The following is a 16,514-nucleotide window of genomic DNA, read 5'->3' as shown; positions in this document are numbered from 1 at the left end:
TTTATTCCTCTTCCCTCCCTCCCATCCCTAAACTTCATTTTTGTAAGATATATGTTAAAATAAAATATCCCCCCCTTTCTTCATAAATTAATAAACATAAGGGAAATATTTCTACTTAATCTTGACAATATTGTGTTAATGGTTTCCATACATCCTGAAATTTTTTTAAATATCCCTTTTGTAACGCAGTAAACCTTTCCATTTTATATATATGGCATAAAGAATTCCACCAAAATGTATAATTTAGTCTTTTCCAATCTTTCCAGTTATATGTGATTTGTTGAATGGCAACCCCTGTCATTATTAATAATAATTTATTATTGTTCGCTGAAATCTGACTTTTTTTTCTCATATCCATACCAAATATCACAGTATCATAAGATAATGCCACTGGGTTTTCTAATAAATTGTTAATTTGGTCCCAAATATTGCCTTTTCTCTTGTTGAGCTTCTCTCAGCACAGGTCAGAAATGGAGGCAACTCTTGTATGGTAGATGAGCACGTCTACACACCAGCGTCTGGGCATTCATGAACAACGAGGCTCTTCCCTAGCTAATACTGTACTTTAGGCTATAAATGTGGATCCAAAAGGGTTTGGGATGCTGTTTAATAGGGCCGGAGTGTCTAGCCTTACTGTGTCTTCAGTACAAAGCATTATTTCAGAGTGGTGACCTGCTTCCCAAATGCTACAGATTTATTCCCTAAGGCTAATCTGCTAAGCCCCCCCCTCCCCCAACTTCTACTTATCCTAACCTTTGTAATAACTAGAACAGCAAATGGCCCCATCTAAAAGTTGAGCATATGTGTGTTTGAGGGCTCAGATGAGCATGACTGATTTACAATCTGTATTTATAATCGTTCAGGCCAATTTTCAAAGAGACATACGTTTAGGAGCAGTCACTGAGTGCTTTAGTTCCCTATCTATGAATTTTCAGCAGTACTATACCACCCCAAATACTCTCTAAGCATCCGGGGACAGAGCGATGTCGTTCTGTCTAAATCAGACGAAGTGTGATGCCAACACAGCAGACCAGACAAACAGACAATGCAGTGGACTTTTAATTCCACCAGAATAAGGTGCCTAAAAGACTAGACAGGTCTAACCACACAACCCACTTTTTTCTCGGATGTTTGACCTCCTGCAAAATTGTCATTTCTTTAATAAGACATGAACTATTTTTTCTGCAGCCCTCCAAGTACCTACAAATCCCAAATGTGGCCCTGCAAAGGGTTGGAGTTGGAGACCACTGCTCTAGAGCAATGTCTCACAAACTTTGCGAGCCGCGGCACACTAAACCGGGGGCTGCGGCTTGAGGGCACCTAGAAGTGCGTGGATGTTGACACGATGATGTCACGCACATGTGCAGAGGCCCTCCAGATGGGGTCCTGAGCCGCCAGTGAGGGGTGCTGCAAAAGAAGACACGCGGAAAGGAGGAGAGACACCAGGGGGGGGGGGGGAAGAGAGGCACTGGCGGCGGCTGACTGCATACAGGAGGTGCCTCTCGCTGCGAGATGTACATCCCGCAGGCGGTCAGCCAGTGCTGGCGCCTCTCCTTCTCCCTGGCGTCTCACGGCACACTTGAAATCTCAGGGGGCACACAGTTTGCGATACACAGCTCTAGAGAGAAGTCTCTGCCTCTGACGCAGCCTTCAGGTGAAACCTGGCTTCATCAGACAGGCATTCTCGTTGAATTAAAGCCCATTGCTGGTTTTAAGAAAGGTTTGGACAAGTTCCTGGAGGAAAAGTCCATAGTCTCTTATTGAGAAAGACATGGGAGAAGCCACTGCTTGCCCTGGATCAGTAGCATGGAATGTTGCTCCTCTTTGGGATTCTAGAATCTTGTTACTCTTTGGGATCCGGAATCTTGCTATTCCTTGGGATTCTGTGTGGAATGTTGCTACTCTTTGGGATTACGGAATCTTGTTACTCTTTGGGATCCAGAATCTTGCTATTCCTTGGGATTCTGTATGGAGTGTTGCTACTCCTTGGGTTTTGGCCAGGTACTAGAGACCTGGATTGGCCACCGTGAGAACGGGCTACTGGACTTGATGGACCCAGTAAGGCTATTCTTATGGTCTGCTGCTGGTTCTGCTCTCTCTATCTCAGCAGACTCTGCCTGTCAGGAAAGTGGTTATGAGTTTATATATCTTTCGAAGTGTTGTAGCCCGCTTTTAAAAAAAAACAGCCTCTGATCACCATATCGGAATCTCTATCCACCTTTACCACTCAAGCTCTGTCCAGCTGCAGATGATGCCACAAAGCCCACCCTGGACAAATGAAACACAGAAGCAACAACTACCAATGACTAGAACCTGGATGGCAGAGAGGAAGAAGCACCAGTAAGTGTTGAGATCAGGCCAGCGTGCTATAAGAGTTTAAATACACTTGTTTTACCAATTACCCTTGCTCCAAATATTTAATACAATTTCAGACTTCATCTTGTCATGCTATGAGGCTCCGCGATGACCTTTCGATGACCTCCAGAGCTTGGGACTCCCTCTGCTTTGGGGAGAGGATTAACCTAATTGGCCATCTTCGGAGCAACTGCAATTGAGATTCTGGAGAGCAGGCGATGGGAAGCCCCCTTCCAACCTGTGCAGCATTTCCAAATAATCAAAGCTAATACAGTGCGGAATGGCCCAGACACCGATGTCACAAGTAATTCAGAATTCAGCAGCCAGGAAGCGGAGCGGGGAAGTGCATATTATTTTTCCATTTTCAGCAGATTTCCAGTTGCTCATATTGCTTGACATTGCTAGCTCTGCATCTTATGATTCATTTCACAAAAAGGAGATGTAAAGCAGGTTCATATCTGAATTCTCAGAGTAGATACAGTCATCCCATCCACGCACATCTGCGTTATGCAAGAAGCCTGGCTTTTTCCATCACATAAGACGCCATTGATAAGTTCATGCCCTGGTTAGAGGGTTATTTTCGATTGATGGTCCTTAGCTTGGGACTGTAGCCCTGACACTGAGCCATCCGTGTGTGTTTCCCTCCTGTAACAGCTTTGACTTTATGAAACCACAACAAACTGCACTTCTGACGCAGGGACAGGGGAAACAGTGGGAGGAAAGAAACATAAGCATTCAAAGGTTATTCCCTATTTCAGATTAACTTTGGACTTTCCACACCTAGATTTTGGCAAATGCCAAAGCTGATTTTGGATGAAGGATTCTTTTTACACATAGAGCGGCATAATAATAATAATAAAAAAATGTCTAAGTCCGTTTTGGGCCTAGAGCGCTAATCGGCCAAAGTTGACAGCGTCTAGAGTCCATTCTCGAAAAATATGTCCAAAATATTTTTTTAATAAATATTGTCCAGCCGTTTGATTTTCCAGACCACCAAGTCATCTGTCTTTATACCGCATTCTCGTCCAAGTCCACAACGCCTAGAACAAGACCTTTTGGTCGTGGGAGGGGCCAGCCAAGTGATGGACTGGCCACCCAGACATGGCAACAAAGTAGTGGGCAGCTTACAGGGCACTGCTGTGAACTTCACAAAAAGGGTGTCACATAAACATCTCACCACGACTCCCTTGCAGGTCTTGGTGAGCCCCCTCAAAACACCCCTAAAACCTACTACACACACCTGTCTGCCACCCCAATAGCCCTTATGACTGCAGGTGGCACCTATATGGCAGTACAGTAGGGCTTGGGGGAAGTTTAGTGAGCTCATATTATCCACTATGAATGCAGTGGTTAGAGAGGCTTATGGGCCTGGGTCCTCCTCTCTATGGTTCATTAGCCCACTCCCCAGACTACTTAAGAGGCCTAAAATGTCCCTGGATACATCCAAAAAGTCATTTCAATTACCAGCACTTGGATGATCTGTCTTTTAGATCATCCAAATGCCAACTTAACGGTGGAAACAACGCCCACGACGGCCTTGGGCATGGGTAAATGCTGCCATAAGCACGAGTCAGATTTCACTGAGAATTTTTCTGCACGAAATCCAGAAACAGGTAAATTCAGTTCTCAGTTTCATTTTAGAGTAAATTAAAATATGAGAAACGACAGCAAGAAATTGCAAACCCAGAGACGTTTGGCAGTTTCGCAATCCCGTTCAACCTTTTACTTTTTTGCAATGTGTTTGTTTTGCGCTCCCTGTTGAACATTTTGACTTTAAAAACATTCCATGCTGAATTAGAGCATCACCACGGCTGAAAACAATTGAACTGTGGGTAATTTATTGGTGGTTAAAAGTTAATTATTGATGGACGAACAGCAGAACTGTATTTGCATGTCTAAGGTCCTGCTGTGAAGGGTGAGGCAGTGGAGGTTAGGTAGGACTGAATTCCACTATGGCAGAGCTCGTACTCACGAACCAGATGTGTTGCTTTGAACGTTGCAAGAAGGAAGCCATCTTGGTGGCTCTACAACTGAGTTCATAGTCATGTACGAAAGATGACTGCTTGTGAACACCCTCACCTCCCACCTGCTCCTTAACACAGGCAATTCCTTCTGACGAGCTTTTTATGAGGGGGGGGGTGATGAAAAGTTCTCAGCCCAACCAACCAAATTCCTAAATTCTGAGCGTTATTTTGCCACTATAGCTGAAAAAAGGGTTATCTTATTTCATTAAGTAGCAATTTGCAACAACGAAATTCTCACTAATTCTTATTATATTTTCCTTTCTTTAAAACTCTTGTAAAGCATGCCGAGTTCTATCCTTATAGAGAAGATATATAAGGTATATAAGCGTGAAGGTTCAGTTTAGTTTCAGATCATTGACTGATCCATATCCATGTCATTCTCCTCTTGGTTGGACCTCCTCGTAAATCCCCCAACTCTCTGTTGAATTAAAATGGTTCAGAGTTCACTTGGCTAGTATCACTGAGTTTATGGCCAATACAATGAGTTCCAATAAACTTCGCATAGCTTATTAGCTCCATTTGACCACAGAATTTTCTGCAATATGTAATGGGGTAACAGGAGGCAATTTAAGAATGAGCTCCTTAATTTGAAAAATATTTATATGCTCCGGTGGCAGGAGGGAGTAATGCCTTTTATTTTGGGGGGTAGGGGGGAAGGGGGAAAGGGTAGGGGATATTTGGGGAGGCACCTGGTTTGGGGGTGGGCTTTTGGTAGTAGGAGGAAGTGGGCATCCCTTCTGCCGTTTTGCTGAGGGGGGGAGGTTGGATGGTATGGCAAGAGGGAATGAACATCCCTTTTGCCAATTTTCGCTGATATACGGGGAGGGGGATTCTGTTGCCACATTTGTCAGGGGTTGTTGGGGAGGGCCATCATTGGTGGTGGTGGTGGGGGTGGGGTTTTTTTTAAATGGGGCAGATATTGTACACGTGTAACACACACACCATCTATGCTCATTTAAAAAAAAAAAGGTTTCCTGCCCCGAACAACTGACTGCAGAAGGCTGTTTTCGGGGCTTCTCCTGCCAGCTCTGCGCATGTGTGACAGAGTTGAGGATTAAGACGAACATCCACGTGAATCATTTACATACAAACATTTTAGTGCATGAATAGCTCTTTTTGAATCGGCCACAAATCGGATCGGATCAGACCCACACAGTCTTACCGACCCTTTTTAGCGCATCGAGTCCCAAATGTAGCTGGTCTGAAGGAAACACTCCCCAGATAAGAAGTGATGAAAGTGGTGTTCAGAGGCAATTCATTTATCCGGTTAACACTTATTAGGCTGATGACACTGTCCTAAAGTTGGCCATTACCCAGTTAACCTTAAGACAGCAATTTTTCCCAGCTAGGTTTAAGCAGTTATCTGTAATCCGATGCATTAAATTAAAATTGTGTTTCCAGTGCTCGTACTGCCCAGCCTTCCTGCTGCTCTAACAGTAACTATTATTACATAGACATTAATGCTAGTTTCTGTATACTAAAAATGTAATAAAAAAATAAAAGAGAAATACTGTGCCCCCAGCAAGCCGATAGGAGAACAACCTGAAAGGTTAAGATTTGTCTAGTGAACTCCTGAAGTTAATTAGACAAACTAAAATATCAGCTCCAATGTATCCTAACAGAATCCCCTCACACCTGCTGAGAAACGCAGTTTGTTTCAAATGAACTGAAAAGGCAGTTGGATATTCCATTGAACCAAACTTTGAATTATGTAAGTTTCAGGTTTCAAGTTCTATTAAGATTTGATAAAGCACCCACTGTGGGAACATCTGGATGGTTTTACAATAAAATCATGTTAAGGTATAATAGAGAAGAGGAAACATGAGAACAACAAAAAAAGGCGGTATATGAGGGGCGCTGAAAAGTTCTCAGCCAAGAAGAGAACGATGTGGAGCCAGGAAACTTATGTGTTATTCTACTCTTTGTTTCAATGAGGCAAATGCTTCTAGTAAATGAGCACAAGTGTAGGGAAGCCAAGCCATTGTGACACCACTGATGAGGTTGGCTCTTAGGCATTGGTGGAATGAGGCATTATGACATCATAATACGGGGACCACTGGAAAGTTCTCAGCCCAAGCAAGAAGAGAATGATGTGGAGCCAGGAAACTTACGAGTTATTCCACACTTTTCGATTCAATGATGCAAATGCATCTAGTAAATGAGCACAAATGTAGGGAAGCCAAGCCATTGTAACATCACCGATGAGGTTGGCTCTTAGGCATTGGTGGAATGAGACATTATGACATCACAATGCGAGGAGCCACACTCTTTCTTGACACTTTTAATTTCAATGATATGATATGAAATGAAAAGTGTCAAGAAAAGTGTGGAATAACTCGTAAGTTTCATGGCTCCACATCATTCTCTTCTTGAGTGGGCTGAGAACTTTTCAGTGGCTCCTTATATTGTGATGTCATAATGCCTCATTCCACCAATGCCTAAGAGCCAGCCTCATCGGTGATGTCACAATGGCTTGGTTTCCCTACACTTGTGCCCATTTACTAAATGCATTTGCCTCATTGAAACAAAGAGTGAAATAACTCGTAAGTTTCATGGCTCCACATCATTCTCTCGTTGGTCGAGCTGAAAACTTTTCTGTGGCCCCTCGTAAAAAAAGAGAACTACAATAAACAATAGTACAGTTGGGATGGGGAAGAGAAATGAAAATGAAAATAATAAAAATTGACCTCTGTCTTCTTGAATTGTCCAGAATTAATCACAGGCATCTTTGAACAGAAAAGTTGTAAATGCGGATTTAAACCTGTCTAATGTTGTCTCTTGTCGTATATACAGTGGTAAAGCATCCCTAAGTGATGTTCCAGTAAGTGAGCAAATCATATGTCTTCTAGTATCCTATGCAATTTGCCAGCTGTTAGGAATTAGGAAAAGATTCTGTTGGGAAGATCCAAATAAAGGGGAGCATGAGATTGACTAATTTCAAATCCTCCTCCTTAACAGTAGCAGACCAGTTATGTAGCCTTGGAGTAACATTGGATGGCCACCTGTCCCTTATCCACCCACATCTCCCAGGTGGTCTCCACTTCCTTCTACTAACTCCGCCAACTGAGAAGGATCAAACCCTATATCTCCAAAACGGACCTGACTCAACTCCTCTACACCTTATTTCTCTCCAGGATGGATTACTGCGACTCCATATTTAATGGAGTAGCCGAAAAGGAACTCAAGCACCTCCAGCAAGTCCAAAACGTAGCGATCCCTCTCCTATACAACCTCAACTATCGTGACCCCATCTCCCCAGCCCTCCGCACAGAACATTGGCTACCAATCAACAAACGTTGCACATTCAAGGCACTGGTAATAGCACATAAAAGGTTCCACGCCGCCACCACCCCAGCCTATATAAACTCCAAACTACATCTATATGCCCCTATCTGCCCTCTCCGCTCTAAAGCAGAGAGATGACTGTGCATCCCCCCAGGAAGATCTCTCCTATTGGAAACCGCCCGCAAACGCTCCTACAGCCACTTCATCCCACACCTTTGGAACCAACTCAATGATGACCTTCCAAAGAGCAGTGAAGGCCTTTCGCTTCAACTAAAGGTCCAACTGCAAAAAAATTCCCTCTGATCTCTTTCCACCAACAACCACCAGGTGGCGACCTCCTGGTTCAATCTTCTGTAATGCCTCTCCAGAAATTCCCTATGAATGTCCTCAAGTTACTGTACTGCCCAGCCTTGCCCTTTATGACTGTATTGTATCACCAAATGTACTGTCCAATGTAACTTTTGTGAATGTTGGCTTGTAACCCGTTGTGAGCTCCTGGGAGGACGGGATAGAAATTGAATCAAATAAATAAATAAAATAAATAACAGGGAGCCAGTGGACAGCTTCCATAAGTGGTGCAACATGATCATAGTTTTGTGGTCCAACAATTAATTAGATATGAAGATAAGAATAGCCTTACTGTGTCAGACCAATGGTCCATCTCCAGTAGCCCGTCCTCACAGGTGGTCAATCCAGGTCCCTAGTACCTGGCCAAAACCCAAAGAGTAGCAACATTCCATTATCTCAGAGTAAGCAAGATTCCGGAACCCCAAAGAGTGCAACATTCCATGTGGAATCCCCAAAGAGTAGCAACATTCTGTATAATTTGAAGACAGCGTATGTCTTTAATGAGTAGACCTGGCACAGTGTAGGCAGCCCTGATAGATTAACGGTACTTTTAATGCTTGTCCAACTTTATTGGCTGCCTGTTACAGCGCGAATTGAGTTTAAAGTGTTGTGTTTGATCTTTAAGTTGAGACAGACAAAACAGCCGGTACTGTTGAGTAATTTGCTCATTTCATATCATCCATGGCAGGCCATTGCGTTCAGATGAACTCCAATTAGAAGTTCCATCGTTGAAAAAAAATAATTAGCGTGTCATCATCGCTCAATGATAACAGTACAGGGGGGGCCTCGCTTTGGAACGCCCTGCCATTGGAAGTGAAAAGGCTGACCTCTTTGATAACTTTTAGGAAACTGCTCAGAAACGGTACTGTTTGAGCGGCATTATTCAGGCATTTAGCAGAGGTGAGCCGGGAGTAGATGTAGTGATGTTGGGAAGGATTGCTGTATTTTTTATATTTGGTGTTGATATTGCGTTGGTAGATATTGAGTTTGTTTTTATGTGCTGCTTATTGTTTTAAATTATGCATGTATAAAGAAGAAAACATGGAGGAACCCCGGGAGAGGTCATTGGACATTTCAGCAATATTGGAACAATCAGACAGAGAGTTGGCGGTTCCAGCTACTCTCTTGTTGTCTGTGGCTTTGGCTCCAGACAAGGATTGGATATTAAAACTTTTCTTTAAAAATAGGTCTAAAGACTTCCTGGGGCAACATATTCAGATTTTCCCTGATGTCTCCAGAGAGACTCAAAAAAGAAGGAAAGAATTTTTAATTTTAAAACCTGGAGTGACTCAAATAGGGGGTAGTTTTTTCTTGAGATATCCATGTAAATGTGTAGTTAGATATTTATCATTGAAATATATATTTACAGAGCCATCTCAATTGATTAGTTTTCTCTCAATGAAACGTCTTGAAAAAGGAATAACAACGTAATAACGCCTATGTGAAATTAGCTCCCTGCACTTCAGTTAGACAAGGATTTTTCTTGCTTAATTAATTTGAAGTATATAAGTTCTGCTCTTAATAATGGATTCAATAATATTGAGGACTAGTGTGAGAACAGCTAGATTGGTATTTCCTTGTAGCAATATTAAGTTTGGAATTATAGTTTAATATGTAGTTTGATCTCACTTTTCTGTACAAGATGTATATGCTTGGCAATATTGTAAAATGTTATAAATAAAATAATAAAAAAAAAAATTATGCATGTATGATGTAATTTGCATAGAATTAAAGGATATAGCGAGTAAGAAATGTTTTAAATGAAAGAAAAGAATACAAATAAAAATGAGCATATGATAATACAGAAACTATAATTATAATATATATACATAGATGGCATAAATAGGTAAAATACAGATATATTTCGCTCATGTATTGTAACACCTTTACTGAAGCGCATGCAAACCAGTCAGAATTGAGTCCCGTCGTTAGTATCGGTTTAGAAGCTTCCATTGAACAATAAACAATTCCAAGCTTATCAGGCTGTTAGTAGTAATGATGATTTATAAAGATCCTTCTAGAAAATCGCACATTAAATCAAATGTTGAGGATAGAAATAACACACCATACTACCCCTTGCCATTGCTGTCCACATCGGGAATCACATTTGACACTTGGACCACTGGATGTCTTGTAGACCAGTCATAACTTCATAAGGTTGCGGGTTCAAAACCACGCTGCTCTTTGTGATCCCGGGCATGTCACTTAATCCAGCCATTGCCCCAGGTATATTAGGTAGATTGTGAACTCGCCAGGACAGACAGGGAAAATGCTTGAGGCCCTGAATAAATCCATGTAAACTGTTTTGAGCTCCCCTGGGAGAACAGTATAGAAAATTGAATAAATAAATAAACACTTTTAGGGAAAGTTTAGTTCATGGGAAATTAATTGACCTGAAATCAGGGAAAAAGCTCTTGCCTTTCCTATGACATCATGGAAGTTCTCGGATGTCAACCTCTTGGTTGCTAGGCTGCTCCCTAGGAATGAGGTTCTATGAGGTCACAAAGAACGCTCACTGCATTGCCAGTGAACTCACACCCTGATACTCTAGTAGTGGACTCAGCTGTGGTATGGGAGGGTGACGCGCTGGGATCTGGGTACCATGACGGTTTGCTGACATACAATTTGGATGGTTGACTGCTAAGACTGAGGAGAAGCCATGGAGGCCAGATATCCTTTATCATACCTTGGGCTCGGAATTCCATGCTCTGGCTAGAAATCAGAAAATGGGTACTTAAGACCACTACTATTTGGTTTGACCACACTGTGCACATTATTTAACTCTTTCGCTACTGGTCCCAAGTTAACAGGGCACAGGTTTTGTGTTTGTTAAAGATGACTGAAGCCTATCCTAGATTTGTTTCCTATCATGTGAAGCTCCAGATACAATGGGACTCATTTTCAAAACACAGAGATGTCCACAAAAATGACATAAAATGTCATTTGGACGTACTAATCGTCAAAAGGACCGAATTGCCATTTTCAAAACCTATCTCCTAGACATTTTTCTATGCTATTCATCTGCAATGCATCAAAATCTCAAGGGGGCACGTTGGGGATGGGATTAGGATGTTTTGCAGCAATAATTATCGCTGACAAAATGTCCAGGGCTCCATTTAGACATCTGGGGCTAGACCTGTTTTAAGAACGAATAATGGCCAAAAGACACCTACACTGACCAGTTGATCACTAGAGAAATGAAGGCATAATCCTCCCACACTCCCTCAGTGGTCACTGACCCCCTCAAATCTGAATGAAATAGTACATATCTGTTTGTCTGACAGCAGTAGATGTAATGGCTAGTCCTAGTACATCAGTAAACAAGTGTCTGGACTAGCCTTGTGGTCAGAGACGAAGACCTAGGCCCAAATGCTATCCTAACTTGTACACTTGGGGTAGAAAGTGTGAGCTCACCAAAACCTACTGTACTGACGTATAGGTGACACCAGCAAGCATAAGGGCTATCGGGATCATAGTCAGTTGGGTACAGTTGGTTTTGGATGGTCTCCCCATTTTGGTGGGATGTGTAACTGGGACCCTTTATGTGATGTTCAGTGTAGTTACCCCTTGGGTGCCCCACTGCTCTGCTGGCATGTCTGAGTGGCCAGTCTACAAAAAGGATGGTTCCTTGTACATGCAAATGGCTTGTTTTGTACATTTTTCATGTGGACATTTTGTTTTTCGAAAACGGCCAAAAAAGATAAATGCTCAAAGGTTGAACATGTCTCGAAAAGGTCATTTTTGAAAACAGAGATAGACGTTTTGCTGTTTTGAAAATGGACATTTTTGGATGTCCTTCACAAGATGTCCAAAGTCAGACTTACCGTAGATGTCATATCAAAAATGGCTTTCCACGTTTCCGTTTAATGAGTGATTCTGAATATTTGAGTCGACCATGACCAGAGAGCATCACATAGGATTTTACCAGCATTTATTGCAGAAGTGGTGAAATACAGACACTGTGAAGATCGAGGAAAAAAGTTTTCTGTAAAAAAAAAGTCTGCTTTTCTCCAGTTTTGCAATAAATTAAAAAAAAAAAAATGCTTAACAGATCTCTGGTGAGGGCTGATTATTTTGGTGCTTATAGTGTTGTAATGGCCATATAAGTCCACTTTAAAGTCTAATTTATAGGAAAATAAAGTGAGACCATTTTATTTGATGAACTTCTTGGAAGGAGGTTTTGGCTTCTGATAACCAAGTCATAAACTGTATTATTTGTTACAATAAAGTATCCTCAGCTGATCTGATTCTTCACCTTCTATTGGGAACAGAGATGTCGGATGGACACACATTCTACATGTCCCCGATCAGAAGCGTTATCTTGCGCAACACCCTGAGGAAGGAATCAGGATACCTGGGTTGGAGCAGTCACAGTTCCCCAAGGGTTTTACGAAAGGCTCTGCTAAACACAAATACATATGCGGGAAGCGATTCTACAATGGTAGCACTTGGCATCATCCATGGATAATCCTCAGCTTATTGCACAAAGAACTGACAATTTTAAGACACCTCCATGTCCAGTTGCTAGCAATCATATATAGAAAAGGCTTCCAATGGAAAAATGACCACCACCACCACCACCATCAACTAGATACTAAAATCACTGAATAAAGCAAAAATTCCAGGTTGTCCACTTATGACCAGTCCTGGTTTGGACTTGCATTCCAAGTTCCTAGATTGTACTCGCTGAAAACATTACATTACATTAGGGACTTCTATTCCGCCTATACCTTGCAGTTCAAGGCGGATTACAAAAGAGCTAACTGGACATTTCCAGTGAAGTTTGCAAATTAGTGTGTCCAGTCCCATAATGCATCAGAAACCCAGGACTGATCTAAACTCTTCCTCCTGAAACTGCCAAACTGCCTAAGTTCTTTCAAGCCCTAGGTGAAATGAGTACTTTGTAGGCACTTATGTGCCTCGGAGGATGTACGAAAGCTGATAAGAGACATTTTTAAAACTGTACATGTATTTCCCTTGTAAAGTTTTGGCATGTCCAAGCTTTGGATGAATGTCTTTAAAAAAAGTGTTAAGGAAAAGGCCTGGGACTTGATATACCACTTTTCTGTGGTTACAATCAAAGCGGTTTACATATTATATACATCTTAGGATCCAATTTAAATGTGCATGTATTGTCTTCAAGATCTTCTTACCTCTGGTTCCATTATCTTGGAATACTTGTAGACTGAGCTTGTTGAGCAGTATTCAAAAACTTAAACTTTAATTTCCCTCTACTAGGGACATTACATCCATTGGTAAATTAGGTAACTCTTATATTTTCAAATTAACAGCGATATGGAATGGCATTCTACTAAGGATAAGAGAATCAGATTCTTTTCAATCATTTGGAAAAATCTTTAAAACTCTGCTGTTTTCAAAACAGTTAAAGAATTAATGTTGTCAAGTTGTTTTTATTTTTTGAGTTAATTTCAACAATCTTGACTTTTTTATTCTTTTATTGTAATTTCCAATTATTGACTGTTAACCAAGTCGAGCTCCAATTTATTGAGAATGACTCGGTCTACAAACTTATGACTTGTCCAGAGTCAAGAAGAGTTGCAGTGGGAATCAAACCCAGTTCCCCAAGTAAATGCCAAAAGGAGGCATTTTGAAATCTCTGCATCCTAGTGCATGTACACAAGTAAGTGGTGGCATTAGGATTTACACATGTATGTAATCTACATGTGTGAGTGATGCTATTTACATGTTTAAATTCTTCTAAAATGGCCCCCATAACCTGTAGCCCACGACTGATTGAATGATATCCAGAGCAGAAAAACAGATCCTATTTAAAGCAGTGATGATTTATTGATTTCAAGAAAGGTTGAGATGATATAAATGCCAATGCCCTCACCAGGTACCCCCCGGTCAGAAACTGAGAATCTGATGGTCCAAGTTCGCTTCTGGTGTAGTGCCATAAACTCCAGCGAAGTTGTGCCTTCAATCGTCCTCTCTGCTTATTCCAAAACTCTATGAATTCTGTTACTCCGTCACTTCAACATATCTACAACACAAGCTCCAATTGGATGAAGTGTGGCTTCCTGAACACCTGATTCATAACCAGCCATAAGAAGGACTGTGTCTCTAGAACAGGCTACAACGTTCAATGAGATTTGGAAGTTGTTAGGTCAGGGATGTTTCCTGAAGTTAGTGATTGGCAGGATTGTTCTCATTCTCTGATCTTCTCAAGGGCACAAAGTCTCTTAGGCTTCAGGAAGGAACTGAGCATGAGCTCAACTGTTCATCAATTTTGCAAAAGATTCTGCCTTTGCCTTCTAGTGTTATTCCAGACTCATGAATATTCTGGCAAATGCTGTGAACTCCAATTGTGATCAAAATTTTGTCCCATAAATGTCTTAGTCAGGTTTTGTTAATCAGGTTTTCTATTATGCCTTCGCCTATTCAGTTCAAGGTCGGATTACATTACAAGAGGTTGGGTCAGTTGCCCAGGAAGTTACACTGGACAGTTCCTTTTCTATCCTAGCTCCTGTAAACAGTGCCGAGCTCTACGATTGTGGAGAGGATGCGGTATACAAACCTAAGGTTTAGTTTAGTTTAGACACGGACATTCAATAGAGTTGTTAGTACAGATAGATCAATACAGTTACGTCATGATTACAAGTACACAGTTATGAGTTCAAGTAGGTCATCGTTGGCTCATCGTTATGTCCCAGGAGTTGCATTAGACAGTTTAAAAATGGGCTTTCAAAATTACCATTTCAGTTACTTCCAGGTCGGCTCCCTGTCTTGGTATAGAAATGCTTTTAGAAGTTTTCTGAAAATTAGCTAGTGGTCACAAGATTGTAGTGTAAGCAGTAGTTGGTTCCAGCATTTTGCTAATTGATATGGATGGATAAGGTGGGGCAGGGTTGTAGCAGAGCGGGGCGGGGTTGTGGGTGTGCCACAGAAAAACATTTGCTCCATTAGTGTTTGCAGGACACTGAATTAGGGGGTTGAATACTGATGGTGAAAGTGGGAGGGTGCCAGCCATCAGAAAGTTCACCATCCTTACATACACATTGGAACCAGGAGAGGACTGGGTTGCTAAATTCAAAATCACTGAAGGTCTCAGACATTTCATCAAAGTCTGCTGGGTCAAATGCGCTGCATAAGTCAAATTGGATTCTGATTGTGCTGTGGCCTTGCTTAGTAGTTCTTTTCCATATGTTGCTAGTGCTGCAACCACCGTCTCAATTTGGGATCAATAGGTCAAACTAATTTTGACCTAAGAGCTTCCAGATTGGGTCACTTGTCCATCCTAAAATTGCACTGGGGAAGAAAAGAAGATTTTCCGTGAAGGCTATTTACTATGTACTGGAGGCCATAATATTTCAGAACTCCTGCTGGTAGAAATATTATAGCTCTCCCATTCTTGGTTGTGGCCACTGGACAGTTTCAGATCTTCTCCTGGTAGAGACTGTCCAGTGGCCACAACCATGTATTGGAGAGCCATAATGTTTCAGATCTTCTGCTGTAGAGATGGTGCAGTGGTCACAACCAGGTACAGGAATAAATGCCATAAGGACTCAGATCTTCAGGTGGCAAAGATTGTCCAGTGGTTACAACCAGGTATTGGAGAGCCATAATGTTTCAGATCTTCTGCTGTAGAGATGGTGCAGTGGTCACAACCAGGTACAGGAATAAATGCCATAAGGACTCAGATCTTCAGGTGGCAAAGATTGTCCAGTGGTTACAACCAGGTATTGGAGAGCCATAATGTTTCAGATCTTCTGCTGTAGAGATGGTGCAGTGGTCACAACCAGGTACAGGAATAAATGCCATAAGGACTCAGATCTTCAGGTGGCAAAGATTGTCCAGTGGTTACAACCAGGTATTGGAGAGCCATAATGTTTCAGATCTTCTGCTGTAGAGATGGTGCAGTGGTCACAACCAGGTACAGGAATAAATGCCATAAGGACTCAGATCTTCAGGTGGCAAAGATTGTCCAGTGGTTACAACCAGGTATTGGAGAGCCATAATGTTTCAGATCTTCTGCTGTAGAGATGGTGCAGTGGTCACAACCAGGTACAGGAATAAATGCCATAAGGACTCAGATCTTCAGGTGGCAAAGATTGTCCAGTGGTTACAACCAGGTATTGGAGAGCCATAATGTTTCAGATCTTTTGCCGGTAGAGACTGCTCAGTGGTTTCAGCCAGCTTCTGGGGGATCAGGTTTTAAACCCGCTCTGAGGAACCTAGAAGTAGGTTTTATCTACACCCACCATTATGGACGGCTGGTAAGAAATTTGAAGTTAAAGTTCTGCAGTTCTGAGTTGGTGAAATAATAATGGGGATAGAGGTAGACAATATTCTCTAGAACATTGGATTAGATTGATTTATTTATAATCCGCCTTGCACAAGGCGAAATACATGAACACATTCATAAATATACCCAAATGACATTTCAATCATTTTACAAAAATTACATAACAGACTGGCGTAACAACATTAACATCACCAGACAACCCTCCCATCACAAAAGGATCAGCTCAATGAACATAC

Source organism: Geotrypetes seraphini, chromosome 7 (genome assembly GCF_902459505.1).
Source record: "Geotrypetes seraphini chromosome 7, aGeoSer1.1, whole genome shotgun sequence".
NCBI lineage: Eukaryota > Metazoa > Chordata > Amphibia > Gymnophiona > Dermophiidae > Geotrypetes > Geotrypetes seraphini.
This window is presented reverse-complemented; position numbering follows the sequence as displayed.